Here is an 18,086-nt window from a genome sequence, read left to right as displayed (position 1 = left end):
TCAAATAATAAACTAGAGTGCATGAGTGTCTGGTCCAACAGTCTTATCACTAAAAAAAAGAGAATAACTTTACCTCTCATGATTTTAACACATTGGACCTGATATGAAGTTAAACATCGGGGTGGGGGGATGCATTAAGAGACCCATAGGCTTCTATGGGGTATTGCCAGCTTTTTCTGGCGATACCCCTCGCAGTGGAAACCCGGCATGTGGGTTTTCCTGCATACCAAAATGGTATAACGGGGTTTTTACCACATTTTTGTGATAGTGCATCCAAACCCAATACGCTTTGAGCTGGTGCAAAAGGTATCATGTTGATGGATCTACAGTCAAAAGATAGACAGTGAACATGTAAAAATGGCAACATGGTCAAGAGGTAGACAGTGCTTAAGGGTGACAGGTTCAAAAGATTGACACACACATGGTCGATACGTTTTTTAACTTTTTTTTTTTCTTTCAATTGTTTTCATTATTTGCATCCATGTGGACTACAACTTGGAATAGTAATGTGTGCTGAGCACCTTACCCAAAGTCTGGCGAATGAAGTGAGCCCACAAGGATACACATTTCCACTAGTTTGGCTCAGCTCTTGTGAAACATACAAAATTACACCAAAATATCTTGTGTTGACTAATTTTGTATCAATTTTATGTTGGCCTTTTGACTCTGTCGACTATCTATTTAAAGTAGATCTATTAAACCACGCCCATTGCCAAAGGAGTTTCTTTTGCAAAATGGGAATAAATTTGCAGAGCAAGAAAAGTCTCTCGAGCCAATATCATTTCAATAATCTTGCCTCAAAAATGCGATCTCTCATGTAAGAAACACGGTGGCCAGAGGCCCTTTAAGAGAGGAGGCGGCCCGTGTGAAGCATCCTCCGTTCGCCCCCCCCCTCAAACTCTTCTAGTTATACACCAAAAGATAGTCGATAGCATCTTGATCGACCGGAACGAAAGTTAGACGCAAGCGTTAGGTCAAAGGGAGCACAGTCAGGTTGGCCTGAGCTTTTCATGTTTTTTGGTGGCTATGTCGACATAGGTCAACATGGACACCAAATAAGTGTACAATGTCCCCTAGCATGGCTCACTATGCTCACCATGCTTTGGGCACACCATTATAGTATAGCTCTATGCCCAATTGGATGGTAAAGTATGAACCAAGTCAGTCTAAAGCGAAGAAAAAGTGAAAAACTCATGTTGACCTTGTGTCTGTTGACCTCCTTACTGTCGATCTAGATGCTGTCCACCATCTTAAGGCGTCTAACTAGATGCGCTTGACTAAGCCTGGTCGACCATACAATGGTTGATCTAGACATCATCGAAACGTCGACTGGATATGAGCTCTACATCTACATTTTTTGCAAACACAAAAGCCTAGACATACCATAATATCCCTTTAAACAGGATGCTCAAGGATTACACAGGTTCTCTGGCTGGCTGACTTCAAAACTACATTTTTGCTGGTTTTAATCAGCCACATGATCTGTATAATCCATGATTATCCCAGTATAAAAGGATAGTATGGTAAGCCAACATAGAAAGCATGATGTTTATCAATGTCAGATTAAGATGGCTTGCTTGCATAAAACAGTAAACATAAGTGCCAATAACTAAATCATGGCCCTCATTCTGGTTGATTCGTTCGGCCACACATTTGCACTTAGCCTAGCGTACGGACCGCACATGGACATGGACAGCGAAAGCACACCCATAAAGATGGGCAAACTCGGTTGTTCATAAGTAAAAGGCAAAGGGGAGAGTCGTGCGACCGCACGTACGGCAACATGTCCACACGGAGCTCGGCCTGTTAGCTACGACATCCAACATGCGGCCGAGCGAACAGGTTCTGTGGGAGTTTCACACACCCACAGCACATAGTTGCTCGGAAGTCATTGTCATCCCATTAACCAATGAGTCTTAAATTATGGTGTTCATTGAATTTAAATTGCCTTCCACAAATACACTACAAATGAACCCTTATTACATGTGTATTTCTTGTGTTCTGAATGTGCCACTTTCCTAAGTAACTCTCAATCTATGTGGCTGCCATCTAGTTAGTTAATTGATTAATGAGAGAAACTTGTATGTGCATTGGGTGCAGGTGCATGTAGTTTATCGATTGTGCGTGTTGATCGCCCATGCGAATGCAGGGCCGAGAAGTGGCTGGCCTGCAAGGCCTGAGACTTACTCTTAAAGAGCGAGTGATTTTGAGTTCAAACAGCGCGAGCACTCGCACAGTGTAGCAAAGCCACCGCCCCGCACTTGTAGTCGCCACCCTTGTATACGCCCCATTTGCTGCACAGTTTTGTTTACACGCCCATCAATACGCCCACATTACGCCTACTCTACACGAGTTCGTTTGCTGGCCCATTTCTACTTGGAAGGGCATGAGCGTGCACAGCTGGCCAAACCTGCATATGCGCATTTTGAGTGATAGGCATGCACAGTGAGCTAAGAAATGCTCGGTGTACGAATACGTGCCCCAACGAATCAACTGGAACAAGGGCCCATGTTCTGTGAACTTGTACTGACATAGCTTCTTTGGATATAGAAAAATACTAAATAAATATACTTATGGAGAAGTGGTATTAAAGACAAATGCATACCTAAAATCTAAAAATATAAGTTATTTTTCCATTACTAAATCTAGAATACAAGCAGAAAATAAAACAGAGGTTTCCAAACTCCGTCACTACAGTCTAAAGGTGCCCATACACGATACAATTGCCGAGTGTGATGAGATGTGCACTCCAGTGCATTGTGAAATGTATGCGATGCGATCTAGTCCAAATTGCATACAATAATTGTACTGTGTATGGGCACCTTTTGGAAATCCATGCATCCATTCATGCATGCTGAGCGAGTCCCAGTAACTAGTGCGCCCATGTACACTTAGCGATGTGTGTATGGGTGATCTGTGCTAGCCAGTGTTCTCTGGGGAGAACACTGGCAAATTTACTAGATCTTGAGTACATGTAGTCAAGATTTGCTCGGAGGCATACACATGAAGCGATCCGTGCTTCATTTCTAAGCGACCTAGGTAGATTGCTTAGAAAATGGGCTAAAATTGCCCTGTGTGTATGCCTCTTTACATACCGTGGTGGATTTCCCACTAGCACATTAGGGATATGCCCACCTGCTGGGGGCAGCATGGCAGTCTCCTCCTTTAGATGCCATTTATTCAATCTGTCCCCGCACGCAAGCTGTGAATGAATGTTTATGCAAATCATCTATTCACATGCATGAGGGTGAAATCTGCGTGCAGCGGGCAGCATTTAGTTGACTCGCAAAGCTGAGAATTTTGCAGCTTTTTAAGTCCACCTGAATTGTGTTTGTATATATTTTTTTTATTTATTATTTATTAACAGTTTCTTATATAGCGCAGCATATTCCTTTGCGCTTTACAAAAGGAGACAGTGATACAACAAACAGGGTATTTACAGACAGTCAAAAGGTAGAAGGGCCCTGCCTGCCCCGGCTCACAGAGAAGAATACATACATTAGATAATTTTATGTGTGGAAGAAACAAAAGGGGGCATTCATGTGGTATACAGTATATATGTATGAAATTGGAGTTATGAGTTTAGGTATAATGATGGAACACCAAACCATATTTTTAAAGATATCTTATACACCCTTTACATGCAACATACCATATCTTTATACACATCTGATACACACTTCGCAATACCCACACACTCTTCAGCCATTAGGAGATCATAACTCTGTGCATCCTACACCCCATACCTTAACCTCAGTACTGAACTCATAACCAGGTCTCCTAAGCGCTGGTAAAGGTATAGTCCTTTTGCTCTTAGTTGGTTACCCAAAATGAAGAAAAAAAGGTACAATAGTGTAATACAGTTTTATACACACTTAAATATAATTGTGGATGTTTGTGATTTGACTCGTACCCTTTTCATATGTCTACTGATTTGTAGACAATAGCGTTTTACAGGGGAGCGGTCACGTCACCGATGCATCAAGTTTGTATCTTGACCCATAAAGAGAAGAAGAAAACTGGATGGTGCAATACAGTTTTATTCACTCTAAAAACATAAACATAAAAGAAACAGCAAGGTGGACTCTCACCAGGTTGTGTGGTCCACACACAAAGATGCAGACTACAGCGTGTTGTTACAAATATGGAGGATCCCAGGCGTCCCTGATCGTCTCCCAGGTTCAAGTCCCACCAAGCTGCTTCCTCCAATAGCCAACGCGTTTCGAAACAGCAATGTTTCTTTATCAAGGCATATGGAGACCTTCATCTGATACCTATATTTATACGAAACCTGGAAGTAGCTGCATTTACCGCGGGTCCAGAAGAAAAAACGAAACAGACTTTGGTCTTTCCTCATATTGTAATGTATTATGTTAGCTGGCAGGAAAACTCCATGTCTGGCATTAGGCAATGTGTATAGGGGTATAAATAAAGGTATCAGATGAAGGTCTCCATATGCCTTGATAAAGAAACATTGCTGTTTCGAAACGCGTTGGGTATTGGAGGGAGCAGCTTGGTGGGACTTGAACATGGGAGACGATCAGGGACGCCTGGGATCCTCCATATTTGTAACAACACGCTAGAGTCTGCATCTTTGTGTGTGGACCACACAACCTGGTGAGAGTCCACCTTGCTGTTTCTTTTATGTTTTTAGAGTGAATAAAACTGTATTGCACCATCCAGTTTTCTTCTTCTCTTTATGGGTCAAGATACAAACTTGATGCATCGGTGACGTGACCGCTCCCCTGTAAAACGCTATTGTCTACAAATCAGTAGACATATGAAAAGGGTACGAGTCAAATCACAAAAATCCACAATTATATTTATCTAAAGTGTGTATAAAACTGTATTACACTATTGTACCTTTTTTTCTTCATTTTGGGTAACCAACTAAGAGGAAAAGGACTATACCTTTAGCAGCGCTATGGGGATACATTGGTAAATTCTTTCTATATTGTCCACTGTTTGGTGTGGGTAGGTGACCCTCACCTTCCTCTATATCCCTCAGCGAAGGTTTAGCGCAAAGGTCAATCCATAAATTCCATGTTGTGCATCATAACCAGGTCTATCCACAGAGCTCAATATACCTTTTTTTTTTTACATATCTCTCTAAATGAACATACAAAGAGGGCCAGAAGCACTAAGCTTCAAAAGTGATAAACAGACAGCCAATCAGCTCCTACCTGCTATGTCACAGGCTGTGTTTGAAGAATGTCAGACAGGAGCTGCTTGGCTGGCTCTTTAGCACTCTCCATTTTATCACTTTTGAAGCTAATACCCCTTTCACACGAGATAATGCAGGGACTTACCCGGGAATATGGTCCCTGGATTATGCAGGGACATTCCCGAGTTTGCCCCTTTCACACCAGCCTAGTCCCTGCATTTTCTGGTCAGGCGGTGGGAGGTGGGGTGAGTGGGATGATGCTGGCGGGGCCATCCGGGGATTGGCTCAGGGTGGAACATACCCAGCAGTCACCCGGCGGCTTCCCCCAGCGGCGAATTTGGGTGCCGTCGGCTCCTTCCCCAGCGCTGTGCTATAAAAGCTGTCAGAGCTGTCAGACGCGGCAGCACCGGGAGATGTGTGGCTGAAGGCCCTGCATACACACTGGCAGCAGCTGTGTTCCATGCAGTGAGGCGGTGCACAGAGAGCAATGTGAGTCTCCTACATCCCGCTGCCCGGGACCAATGGCAGCAGCTGATGACGTGCCTGGAAAGTGATGGAGCGGGCATGGGCAACAGCAGCTCAGGAGCTGGGGGGCTGGAGACCCTTTCGGGGAGGATGGTCCCTGTCATCGCCATCCTGAATATGAAATCCCCGGAGATGGAGAGCCCCGGCAGCAAGCCCGCCCTCCCCCAGATGCCGGGTTGGGCCCTTTCACACCAGCCAGAAACTCGGGCTGGTCGCGGGAGCAACCCTGCAATTTTCCCCGGGCCCAACCTGGGAATTTAGGCTGGTGTGAAAGGGGTATTAGTGTATCTGGCCCAAAATCACGTACTGAACACTTATAACATTATGACATGATGAAATCGGGATCAGATGACAGAAGACTTTAGCAGGCATCTGTAAATAGTAACCACACTTTCTTTAATTTTTACCCCCATCCCAACAGATTATCTCCTTATAGTGTGAGAACCAGAAGAGAGAGATTGGCTATATCCAGGACAGAGGCACAGAATCTAACAAATCAGGGGTATTGACCGGGACTTGAAAAAAAATTGTACCAGATAAGTAACCAGATTGACTGGACTGAAGTTGAAGAAATATAATTCCAGAGAAGTAACTGGACTGAGTGGACTGAAGCTGAAGACTGAAGAAGTACAGTAATTCCAGAGGAGTAACCGGATTGATTGGGCTGGATCTGAAGACTGAAGAAGTACAGTAATTCCAGGGGAATAACTGGATTGACTGGACTGGATCTGAAGACTGAAGAAATTCTTCCATCTGGGGACTGAATTAGATTCAGGATAGTTGATGGTAGCTTAGGACACTGCTGCAGACTAGCTCAATAGTGGTGCGCTGGTGTCAGTTGCTTGTGGAATGAACACCGTTATACCCCCTAGTGTCTGCTGATTGGCTGACAGTGGCTGAGATCGGAATAGATTAGATTTGTTTTGTGACCCGGCAAGATAGCGGCACCAAGCCAAATGCAACAGATCTGCAGCGACAGCAATCACAGTGGTAACCAAACATAGAAACCTGTGAACAAGTTATATGCACCCACCCGTCGAGCAAACCTTGAATGGTAGCACCCACAAGATCATCCGGACAGGTAAGCATTGGAACCGCTGAATCATATCAATAAGGCCTACACAAAGACACTCTGCACTACCGTAATAATCGTACATAAGACAGCCACCGTTGGACATCCAGCACCATTAATGTCATGTAGAGAGCAGTATCACCACAGTGAGTAGCACAGGGACTAAACTACTACCACTATTCACTTCCTCCACCTCATCAGCTGCCATGTATTCCTACTACCCGTACCTAGTCCCACCTTCAATGATCATCTTCCCCGCTGAAATGTATCCCTATTACTACTCCCACCCAGTCCCTACTATCATCATCATCCCCACCACCTTCCCCAGCTGCCATGAGTCCCCACTACTAACCCTACAGAGTGCTTCCTACTATCATCACCCAGCTGCCTTGTATTAATATTACTACTAGTCCTAACCAGTCCCTACTACCACCATCACCTCCTCAACCTGCCATGCCTCTATTACTGCTCCTACTCAGTGTCTCCTACCACAACAATCAGCCCCTCCACAGCTGCCACAAGTCCCTACTAGTGGCCCTACCCGGTCCCTCCTAACACCATCTTTCCCAGCTGCCATGTGTATACTTTTACCCCTATCCAGTGTCTCCTACTGTCATCCCCTACCCAGCTGCCATGTGTCCACTATGACTCCTACCCAGTTCCTACAACCAACATCACCTCCTATGTAGAGCTGCCTGTCGCTACTGCTATGCAGCGCTAGAGCTACAGTATGCTTAACTGACCATGACCACAGGGGCTGAGGGAAGTTGTGGGGAAGTGGCAATAATATTGGGGGTTATTCAGACCTGATTGCTGGGCTGCAATTCTGCAGAGCTCAGTGAACAGGTAAACACCGCCATGCCACAGTCTCTACCCACCCCTGCGCATGGCAGCCGTGCCAACCGGGGGAAAACCATTCGCAATCACCATCAAAAGGTCTCCTGCACTCCTCCATGTGCACCAGCCGGGTAAGTCTGGGATGGCCATGTGGAGAAGGAGGCTGCTTCTAACGTCAGCAGCCCTCGCTCCCAACGGCCAGGCAATGCCTGGGTTCTCTGGGGCACAGAAAACGCCGGTGTGCCACCCCCAAATGTCTGGTGCCTGTCACTCAAGTTGCAAATGGCCAGCGATGGCTAGCCACCACTGGCTGTGATAACACGGATGGCTCGCACATGCGCACTGTCTGGTAGCTCTTAGCCGAGTGATCGGGTCTGAATGACTCCCATTGTGCCTAGACAGTCTGACCACTAAATCTGTCAGTGATTACAACTTGCAATCTTTGTAACAGGTATTTTATTAACCACACTCTTTAAATAGCATGTAGAGGAATTGGTTCTTATAAAGTTGTTGTCGTTTTTTCTGACAACTATCTATTTACAGGAGATCGCCAAAAGAATACATACAGGGCATTATTCTGATCGGAGCGGCCAAACGTGCGTACGTTCGCCATTACCGCACGCTAGCCGTACGCGGCCGTTAGGGTTAACTCCACCCACAAATCAGCCGCTTACGTACGGCCAGAAATACCGTAGAAGGGGAGTGCCGTACAAATGAGCGTACGGCAACGTACGCGGACGGGCCAGCCCTTGCACTCCGACAACAGGCGTACAACTGAGCGTACGGCGCCGTCTACGGCCGTCTTTACTCCGTCTCCCCACCGCCTTCTTGCGGAGATCTGAGCGTACGCCAGTTTGCACGGACGGGTCCCTATTGTTTTCAATGGAAAACTCAGCTTATGTCACCGCTCGTGAGAGTGAGCGTACGTCCGTGCACGCTGGCATACCCTTCACATATATGGACCTGCAAATCTTGCCTCTCAACTACTAATCTGACAATTGATTAATTAATCTATTTGTTATTCACTTATTGTTTTCTATTAACTCAATTGTCTACCTTAATAAAGACCTAATAAAACTACATTTTAACCCACATTACATGTATATTTGTTATGTTCTAATGTGGCATTTTAATCACTATCTATGTGTCCCCATATTGCTGTTACTTTTAAATCAAGTTATGTTGGTGTTTCTGTATATGTACTAAATTATGTACGTAATTACTTTGTCCAAAATGTGTAACATGTATACCTACCCTGATGTTATGTGTGATGTTTTAATCGAACAACATTAAACATTCATGCATTTTCACTATGTGTTATTTTACTCAAAAACACACACATTCACACATCAATCATTACCCCTCACCTCAAATTACAAGTATAACTTACAGTACACATCTGTATGTACCTACCCTTACACGCCCTCTAACATATTTATTATTAAAAACACAGGCAATTTCGAACTGTAATCAAACTTTTATTGGATACAAAAATAAAAAGGGGGGGGGGGATAAATAAAAAATTAAAGGCAGGCCTCCAGAAGCCCAAAAAGGAGCTGCAGGTACACCATGGTGAGCATTATTTCCCGCATTATTGCGGCCACCTCCTCCTGCTGCTGTTCAGTGTCTGTAATGAAGGGATAAAACAAAAAATTAATATACACAAATGTTTGTTGTATTTGTACATAATAAAAAGTTCAGAGTTATGTGTGAAGGCCACATACATTTAGAAACTACATTGAAGATGGGTCTGCTGTAAACACAGTACTAAAAAAAAATATGTTAACACACACATACTGTACATAGTAAATAACATTAATTCAATTACTCCTTCATCAATGAATGTATGCTGTATCCCAATTGGTACTTTGGTTTTGGGGGACTCTCCTCTAACCTCACAATTAGCCTGTGCTATTTAAGGGTTATGACATTGTTGTGGCTTAAGCACTCCTTACTATTTTAAATTTAGGACATTGCTGTACAAATTATAGGCCTACAGCTATGTTTGTAAAGCATGCATCCGCATGGCCTCACACACTATTACCAAAACAATCTCTACATTTAAGTTGCACCAGTGGCAGATTAAGCCTTTGGGGGGCCCGGGGTACTTTAGAGCGGGGGGCCCCCTTGCACTTGTCATTACTGGCCGCACACTGCATGGGCGAATATTACACTGTCAAAACATAGAGTAAAGGCAGAATAAACTTGGTCAATGGTTACCTGCAGGGGATATATATATATATATGTGGGGGTCAGGAGCAAGGTGGATGGTCCTGTAGTTTGGCCCGAGGTAGTGGGTGTGAGTGGGGAGTGGAGAGGTTTGGGGGTGGGTGGTGGAGAGGTGTAGGGGGGTTGGAAATGGGGTGGGGAGGGGGGGGGGGTGGGGGTGGGGGTTGTGGAGGGGGTGGGGGTTGTGGAGGGGGAAGGGGATGGGGAAATTGTGTGGGTCCAAACTGCACCCTGGGGCTCCTCTTCTTCCTCCTCCTCCTCCTCCTCCTGCTCTTTCTTCTCCTCCTCCTCCTCCTCTTCCTCTTCTTCCTCCTCCTCTTCCTCCTCCTCCTCGGCTGCCTGGTCCCGGGCTGCCTGCTCCCGGGCTTCAATGCGTGCCCTTGCCCGTGCTGAAATGTTCATGTTGATGGCATAGAAATCGAAGATTGGGTTTCATAAAAAAGGGGGAAAGAAAAATTCACATTAGTCATGCTCATAACCTTCAAAATTATCATTGCTGTGAAATTTCAGACATTTATCATGCAAACTATTTGATATCCTACACCCAAAAACTGATCAACTACTTAAACCCCCCCCTATACACCCATATACACCCATATACACCCATATACCCCCCATATACACCCATATACACCCATATACACCCATATACCCCCCATATACACCCATATACCCCCCATATACACCCCCATACTCAGGAACATATTTATAAAAAGTACACAAAACATTGCTAAAAAACGCTGACATACTAGTAATCAAAACTTACATCGGGCAATATGGCGGCGAAGGCTGCTGAGTAAAACCGGCTGCCGCCGGCGCAGGTCTGACCAGCGCCGCTCAACCTGCCCCAGGCTTCTGCGGACGCCGGTCGTAGAGAAGATGAGGCGGCGGGCAGCAGTATACGCCCGCCGCTTGTCGGCATTACTGACATAAGGGCCCCTGGGCCCCAGGTGACGGTCCATCACTTCCACCAGGGCCAAAAGCTCTGACGTCGAAAAGGGCCTAGCTCTTGGACAAGTCATATTGGCAATGGCGCAGTTATTAATTGCAGGTACATATATCACTTTTGGTGCTTGCTGATTGGTCGAAAAAATTGTTTGTTTGGTATTAACTTTATTAATCCCTCTTACATTAACAAACTGGATGCGAATAGAAACTTACGCGGACCGTTCCGATATACACACACCACAACCAACAGCATGCATTCAATGAACAGAGAAGTACTGTATTTACAGTGTGCGGAAAATAATACACGCAACCCTCTACTTATAACTACGCTGCTTAAAGGGGGCACGATACACCGATATGCATGGAGAGGAGTACTGTATATACAGTAGGCGGAAAATAATACACGCAACCCTCTACTTATAACTACGCTGCCTAAAGGGCCATAATGCAACATGTTGCTGTATGACAATTTCATACACATTACATATGCAAGGCAAGCATGATAACGTGATGTTTTGAAATGTGACTCACAAAGCATACACGAACTCCAACAGATACCAGCTGACAACACTCATCATTGGAATGACAGGTGCACACATTTCACGATGTAGCCCACAATGCTCCACAACCTGTGTATATACATATACGGGTGATTGATCAGGTGCATTGAGACCTGCGTAATTTAAGCGGCAATTATCGGCGGGAAATATCGGCGTCAATTTGCATCTACCTTGCGGGAAAATATATACGCCCCCTTGTTCGTGGCGGGAGATTAACATATAAATATTCAGTCAGATGCAGCCCACAATTGCTGCAAACATGTCTGACTCTGACGATTCAGCAGCAGAGGACGCTCTGCAGAGAGCACAAGCAGAATCCCTGCTTGAAGCATTACAGAAGAGGGAAGAGGAGCGGAGAAGGAGGGCCCAAGAGAGGAGTCGCCTGCAAGATCAAGCGGGCCCCTCAGTAACAGGCCCTGGTGAACCTCCACCAGCTCCACAAGGGCCAAGCAACCAGCCAGAACAAGAGGTTGCATCTCTCCAAACAGGTGTGACCCAGCAGGTGCATGGTGAGAGAACTGGGGCCACCAGAAAACGTGCTGCAACATCTAGGGTGATGACTGAGCAGGATACCACCACCAGAAGGAGAAACCCTGCATTTGTAGAGGCCGAAATGCGAATTCTAGTGCCCAGGGCACGCAAATGGATTGAATTGGCAACCAGGAAGCCGGGTGCCAGTGCAAGGAGAAACCTTTGGGACAAGATCACAGAGGAAGTGAACCAGGTGTCACCAGTGGTCAGAACTTGGGACGCGGTGAAGAAAAGGTTAGTGTGTTTGTCAGGTCAATTTTTCAGCAGTCTCCAGCAGGAACTGAGGCCCTTATTCTAGTTCACTCTTTCTGCCCAAATATTTCTTAGATAGACAAAACCATGTGCACTGCAGGTGAGGCAGGTGTTACTTGTGCAGAGATAATCAGATTTGGGTGGGGTTTTACACCTGCCTCACCTGCAGTGCACATGGTTTTGTCCATCAAAGAAATATTTGGCCACACATGGCAAAAAAACATAAGATCACCCACACTAGGAAATGTCACGTAGCTAGGGGTACCACCTAGTCCCTTTAATTCCGGACACATATTAATTACACAGGTTCTGTGGCTGGCTGACTTCAAGACTCCACTTCCCCTAATTTTAAACTGCCACAGAACCTGTGTAACATGTGTCCGGAATTAAAGGGACTAGGTGGTAACCCTACACGTAGCACAGTGGTGCACATATCTCATGGTGATATTTGTATTTTTAAACTTGTAGGTGGACTGACTTCAAAAGTGCCCTGAAGAGGAAGATGACTGACCGGTACAACCACAGCATGTCCACCGGGAGCGGTCCTATGCCTGACCATTTGGAGTATACCCCCCTGGAGCTGGACTCCTGTGACGTCATCGATGTGGGGGAGATCAGGGGGATCTCCAATATGGACAGTGAGCTCCCGGCGGAGGTCTTTGCTGCTGCTTTTGATGGTAAGTCACAGTAATGCATTGTATTTAGAAAGATATTTTTTATTGCGTATGTGATTGTGACATTGTTTTCAATTCTTATCCTAGCAGAAGCAGAAAGTCAGGATGTACCGGCAGCATCTTCCTCTGCAGAGCCACAGGTGGAGCAGGTGGTCCAGCCTCCAGCAAGACGTCGCCCCCAGCCCCAGGAGACATTGAGTGAGAGCCTGTTGGTGATGCTGGACAGGATCGAGCAGCAAGGGGTGGATGCTGCGATCCGTCAGCAGCAGGTGGCGGATTTTCTGGCGGAGTGGAAGGCCACAAACCAGCTGCAGGTTGAGGCGTTGAACCGCATTAATGAAACTCTGGCGGCTGGCATGCTAAGCATTGGCCAACACCTCAGCCGCCAGAATGAACTTATTGCGGAGCAGCTGTCCACCGCCAGGTCCCTAAGGGACAATCCCCCATCTGCTGCCCCACCCCAAGCTGCTCCACAACCTTCCACCTCGGCTGACCCTCCTGTGTCGACTAGGGGAAGACGCCGAAAGCCAGCTGACCCAAAGGCCCCTGTCCCCAAGGCCCCATCTAAAAGGGGCAAAAAAGGGCCCAAATGAGACCTGGTTCACTTCCTCTGTGGTTGGAGGCCAAAGGTTTAAATTGCACTGGACATCCGCTTCCTGAGTTGCCCATCGATCCATTTGCGTGCCATGGCCATGAAAGTTCGTATTTTGACCTCTACAAATGCAGGATATTTTTTTTTGGTGGTGTGTGTCACGCTAGGGGTACCTTGTGGATCTGTCTGAGGCCTGGAGGTTGGGTGTTTGCGGCTTGAAGGAGACTGGAGAATAGCAGGTTTGATATAACGCTTTATTGTAGCACCAACATGAGAAGGCAAGACCATATATGAAACTGTAGATCAGAAAACCCAGTGATGTACCTGGGCAACAACTGAAAGTCCAGAATAATGGGAAAGGTCCCAGAGTCTCTGTTAGCTTACTGGGGAACACAAAGACTGACTGTGGGGGCAGACGGCAATGGGCAGTAGACGCCGGAAGTCAGCGACATCCGATGACTGACAGCAGGTGCAGATGCAGACAGCAGGATGGAGAAGCGTCAGCGGGCACGGAGGGCTGGCAGTAGATGCGGGTGCTGACAGCAGGATAGTGGGGCGTCAGGAGGCACAGAAGACTGGCAGTAGGTGCGGAGGCAGACAGCAGGATGGTGAGGCGTCAGCAGGCACGGAAGACTGGCAGTAGGTGCGGAGGCAGACAGCAGGATGGTGAGGCGTCCGCAGGCACGGAAGAGTGGCAGTAGGTGCAACTTGGACCACAGGCAGACGTGATGATGTGTCAACAGACACGCAGGACTGACGACAGGAGCAGCGGGTCGACAGCAGGAGTGGAGATGTGACAACAGGCACGCAGGGCTGGCAGCAGGTGCAACTGGTCGACAGCAGGAGTGGAGATGTGTCAACAGGCACGCAGGGCTGGCAGCAGGTGCAGCTGGTCGACAGCAGGAGTGGAGATGTGTCAACAGACACGCAGGGCTGGCAGCAGGTGCAGCTGGTCGACAGCAGTAGTGGAGATGTGTCAACAGACACGCAGGGCCGGCAACAGGTGCAGCTGGTCGACAGCAGGAGTGGAGATGTGTCAACAGACACGCAGGGCTGGCAGCAGGTGCAGCTGGTCGACAGCAGGAGTGGAGATGTGTCAACAGACACGCAGGGCTGGCAACAGGTGCAGCTGGTCGACAGCAGGAGTGGAGATGTGTCAACAGACACGCAGGACTGCAGCATGTGCAGAGGCTTGAGAGACTGTAGCAAACCTGAAAGGCTGGAGGCAGAGTGCAATTGCAAAGTCCAGGGAACAGGTGTGACGCTGTAAGGGCTGGGAGCAGAATGCAAATGCAGGTATCCAGATATCAGGTGTTGAACTGCAGGTAACGAAGACAGGGATCAGGGATATCACAGGGAAAGGACAGGAGCTCAGGCTGAAGCTTCCTCCACAGGGATTGACAACAAAGCACTGGCGCTTGTATGCCCCAGAGGGCTCTGCTTTATCCCCCAGGGCAGATCTTGATTGGAGGAGCTGAACTGGGGTTCTGAACCATTGGCTGGCTACGACAACATGGCGGCGTCCGGACTGGAGACATACAACTTTGGCTAGCTCTCATGCTGGACGCGTGTGCCGCAGGCCCCAGAAGGATGGTCGCAGCCGGAAGACCTGGACGCCGCGCTCCCCGCCCTGCACCCGGACGGATGGCCCGCAGGCCCCGCCGCCGGAGATGAACAGGTGAGCGGCGCGTCTTAACCGCGGCCGTGACAGCACCCCCCCCTTTTGAAGTGGACTCTGGACACTTCCATGGTTTTCTTGGATATTGTTGATGAAACTTACGGACCAAAGTGGGAGCATCGACGCGAGCAGCATCCACCCAGGATCGTTCTTCTGGACCGAAGCCTTTCCAGTCTACCAGATACTGGACTTGTCCTGAACGAATTTTAGAGTCCACAATTTTTTTAATTTCAAAAGCAACATCATGATGAGCTTGAGGCTGAGGAGATTTGGGTACTTTATTCTGGAATCGATTTAATATCAATGGTCTTAATAAAGAGATGTGGAATGTATTAGAAATTTTCAAAGAACGAGGCAACTGTAATTTATAAGCCAATGGAGAGATCACAGAAATTACTGTATATGGCCCAATGAATCGAGGTGCAAACTTCATAGACGGAACTTTGAGTCTAATATTTTTGGTGGAGAGCCAAACTCTGTCACCCACCTTGAGTTTCGGGGCTGCCCGTCTGTGCCGATCAGAGAATTTCTTGTAACGTTGGGAAGCTTTCTCTAATGAAGCATGAACATTCCTCCAAACGCTTGAGAAAAATTGGACAGACGAATTAACAGCTGGTATATCAAAAACAGGAAGATTTTGGAATTCTGGAACACGTGGATTACGGCCATACACAATAAAGAAGGGAGTCTTTTCGGTGGAGGAATGATAAGAGTTGTTATGTGCAAATTCGGCCCAAGGCAGAAGCTCCTTCCAATTGTCTTGCGAGGAGGACAGATACAGGCGTAAAAAGGTCTCCAAATCTTGATTTACTCTTTCTGTTTGACCATTGGACTGCGGATGATAAGACGAAGAAAAGTTCAGTTTTACCTGCAACGCACTACACAACGCTCTCCAAAACTTTGATACAAATTGTACCCCTCTGTCAGATACAATTTCTCTCGGAAGACCATGTAGACGGAATATTTCAGCTATAAATATTTGAGCCAATTTAGAAGCAGACGGAAGGCCCTTTAGTGGAACGAAATGTGCCATCTTGGAGAAACGGTCGATGACGACCCAGATCGTGTTGAACCCTTGTGACAGAGGCAGATCGGTGACAAAGTCCATCGATATGTGTGACCAGGGTGACTCAGGTATGGACAATGGTTGAAGAAGACCAGCTGGAGCTTGACGAGAAGATTTATGACAAGAACACTGGGTACAGGATGCTATGAAGTCAGTGACATCTTTCCTCATGGACGGCCACCAGTACGCTCTTTTAATGAATTCTAAAGTTTTCTTTACACCGCAATGACCAGAAAAACGAGAGGAGTGTGCCCACTGAAGCAAAGATGATCTGAGTCCAGGATCAACAAAAGTCTTTCCTCTAGGAATGGATACTACAGCAGTCTTGGCAAACACTGTAGGGCTGAGAACTGGGCTTATGGTACGATCTTCTGTAGTGGACGTGAAAGATCTGGAGAGTGCGTCCGCTTTGCCATTTTGAGACCCAGGACGGAAGGATAACACAAACTCGAACCTCGTGAAGAATAAGGCCCATCGGGCTAGTCTGGGGTTCAGACACTGGGCGTTCTGCAAATATAACAAGTTTTAATGGTCTGTGATGACGGATATAGGAAACTTAGCCCCTTCCAACAAGTACCGCCATTCTTCAAAGGCCAATTTAATGGCTAGTAATTCCTGTTCACCAATGGGGTAATTCATCTCGGCTGGCAGAAACTTCCTGGAGAAGAACCCACATGGGTGTAGGTGACCGTCCTCAGACTTTTGTGAAAGTACAGCTCCAACCCCAACAGAAGAGGCATCCACCTCCAGAATAAACGGGCGAGAACAATCAGGCTGTAGAAGAATTGGAGCTGAAGTAAATACACTTTTTAATTGCTGAAATGCAGCCACCGCTTCGGGAGACCACTTGGCAGGATTGGCTCCTTTGTGAGTCAACGCTGTGATGGGACAAATAATGGAAGAAACATTTTTGATGAATTTCCTATAATAATTGGAAAAGCCAATGAAGCGTTGGACCGCCTTTAGGGTATGAGGTTGTGGCCAATCAAGAACTGCTTGCACTTTAGAAGGATCCATGCTTAACCCGGTACCTGAAATGATGTAACCAAGAAAAGGAACTGAAGACTTCTCAAATTCGCATTTCTCCAATTTACAGTATAGCTGGTTGGATCGCAATCGCTGTAACACTTCCTTCACGTGTTGACGGTGTTCCGGAATATTCTGAGAAAAAATAAGAATGTCATCGAGATAAACCACCACGGAATAATACAGTAAATCACGGAATAATTCGTTCATGAATTCTTGGAATACTGCTGGAGCATTGCTGAGACCAAACGGCATAACAAGGTACTCGTAGTGACCGTCTCTAGTATTAAAAGCTGTCTTCCACTCATCGCCTGCTCGGATACGGATAAGGTTATAGGCTCCTCTGAGATCCAATTTAGTGAAGACTTTGGCCCCTTTGATTCGGTCAAACAACTCAGTCACCAAAGGTAACGGGTACTTATTTTTGACTGTTATGTTATTCAGTCCCCTATAATCAATACAGGGCCTCAGACCACCATCTTTTTTTTTAACGAAAAAGAATCCGGCTCCTGCTGGAGACGTGGAAGGCCGGATGAAGCCTTTTAATAAGTTCTCTTTAATATACTGGGACATGGCTTCTGTCTCTGGCAAAGAAAGCGGATAGGTTCGGCCCTTTGGAGGCATTTTACCTGGAATAAGGTCGATGGGACAGTCCCAGCACCGATGCGGAGGTAATTTGTCGGCTGAACCTTTACAGAAGACGTCGGAGAAGGCTTGGTAGGCTTGAGGAAGAAGATCAGGAGACGTAGGCGAGGTGGACTGGATGCGCACTAATTCGGGAAGACAGGTATGACGGCAGTTCGTACCCCAGGACAGGACCTCCATAGTGCTCCAATTGATTCTTGGAGAATGTTGCTGGAGCCAAGGAAACCCCAACACTACAGGATGGTTCGCTTTAGGAATAATGAAGAAAGACAATTCTTCCTGATGCA

The 18,086-nt window shown here is 46.8% G+C and overlaps 1 protein-coding gene across 1 annotated transcript in view; it reads right to left on the bottom strand.

Annotated features, from left to right (window-relative positions):
• Window positions 1–18,086, bottom strand: part of RASL10B (RAS like family 10 member B) — a 140,608-nt gene that overhangs the window by 34,664 nt on the left and 87,858 nt on the right. The window lies entirely within an intron of this gene.

The sequence above is a fragment of the Crinia signifera genome, chromosome 2 (genome assembly GCF_055691185.1).
Source record: "Crinia signifera chromosome 2, ASM5569118v1, whole genome shotgun sequence".
Lineage (NCBI taxonomy): Eukaryota > Metazoa > Chordata > Amphibia > Anura > Myobatrachidae > Crinia > Crinia signifera.
Note: the sequence above shows the minus strand (reverse complement) of the source record. Positions and strands in the feature narration are given on the sequence as shown.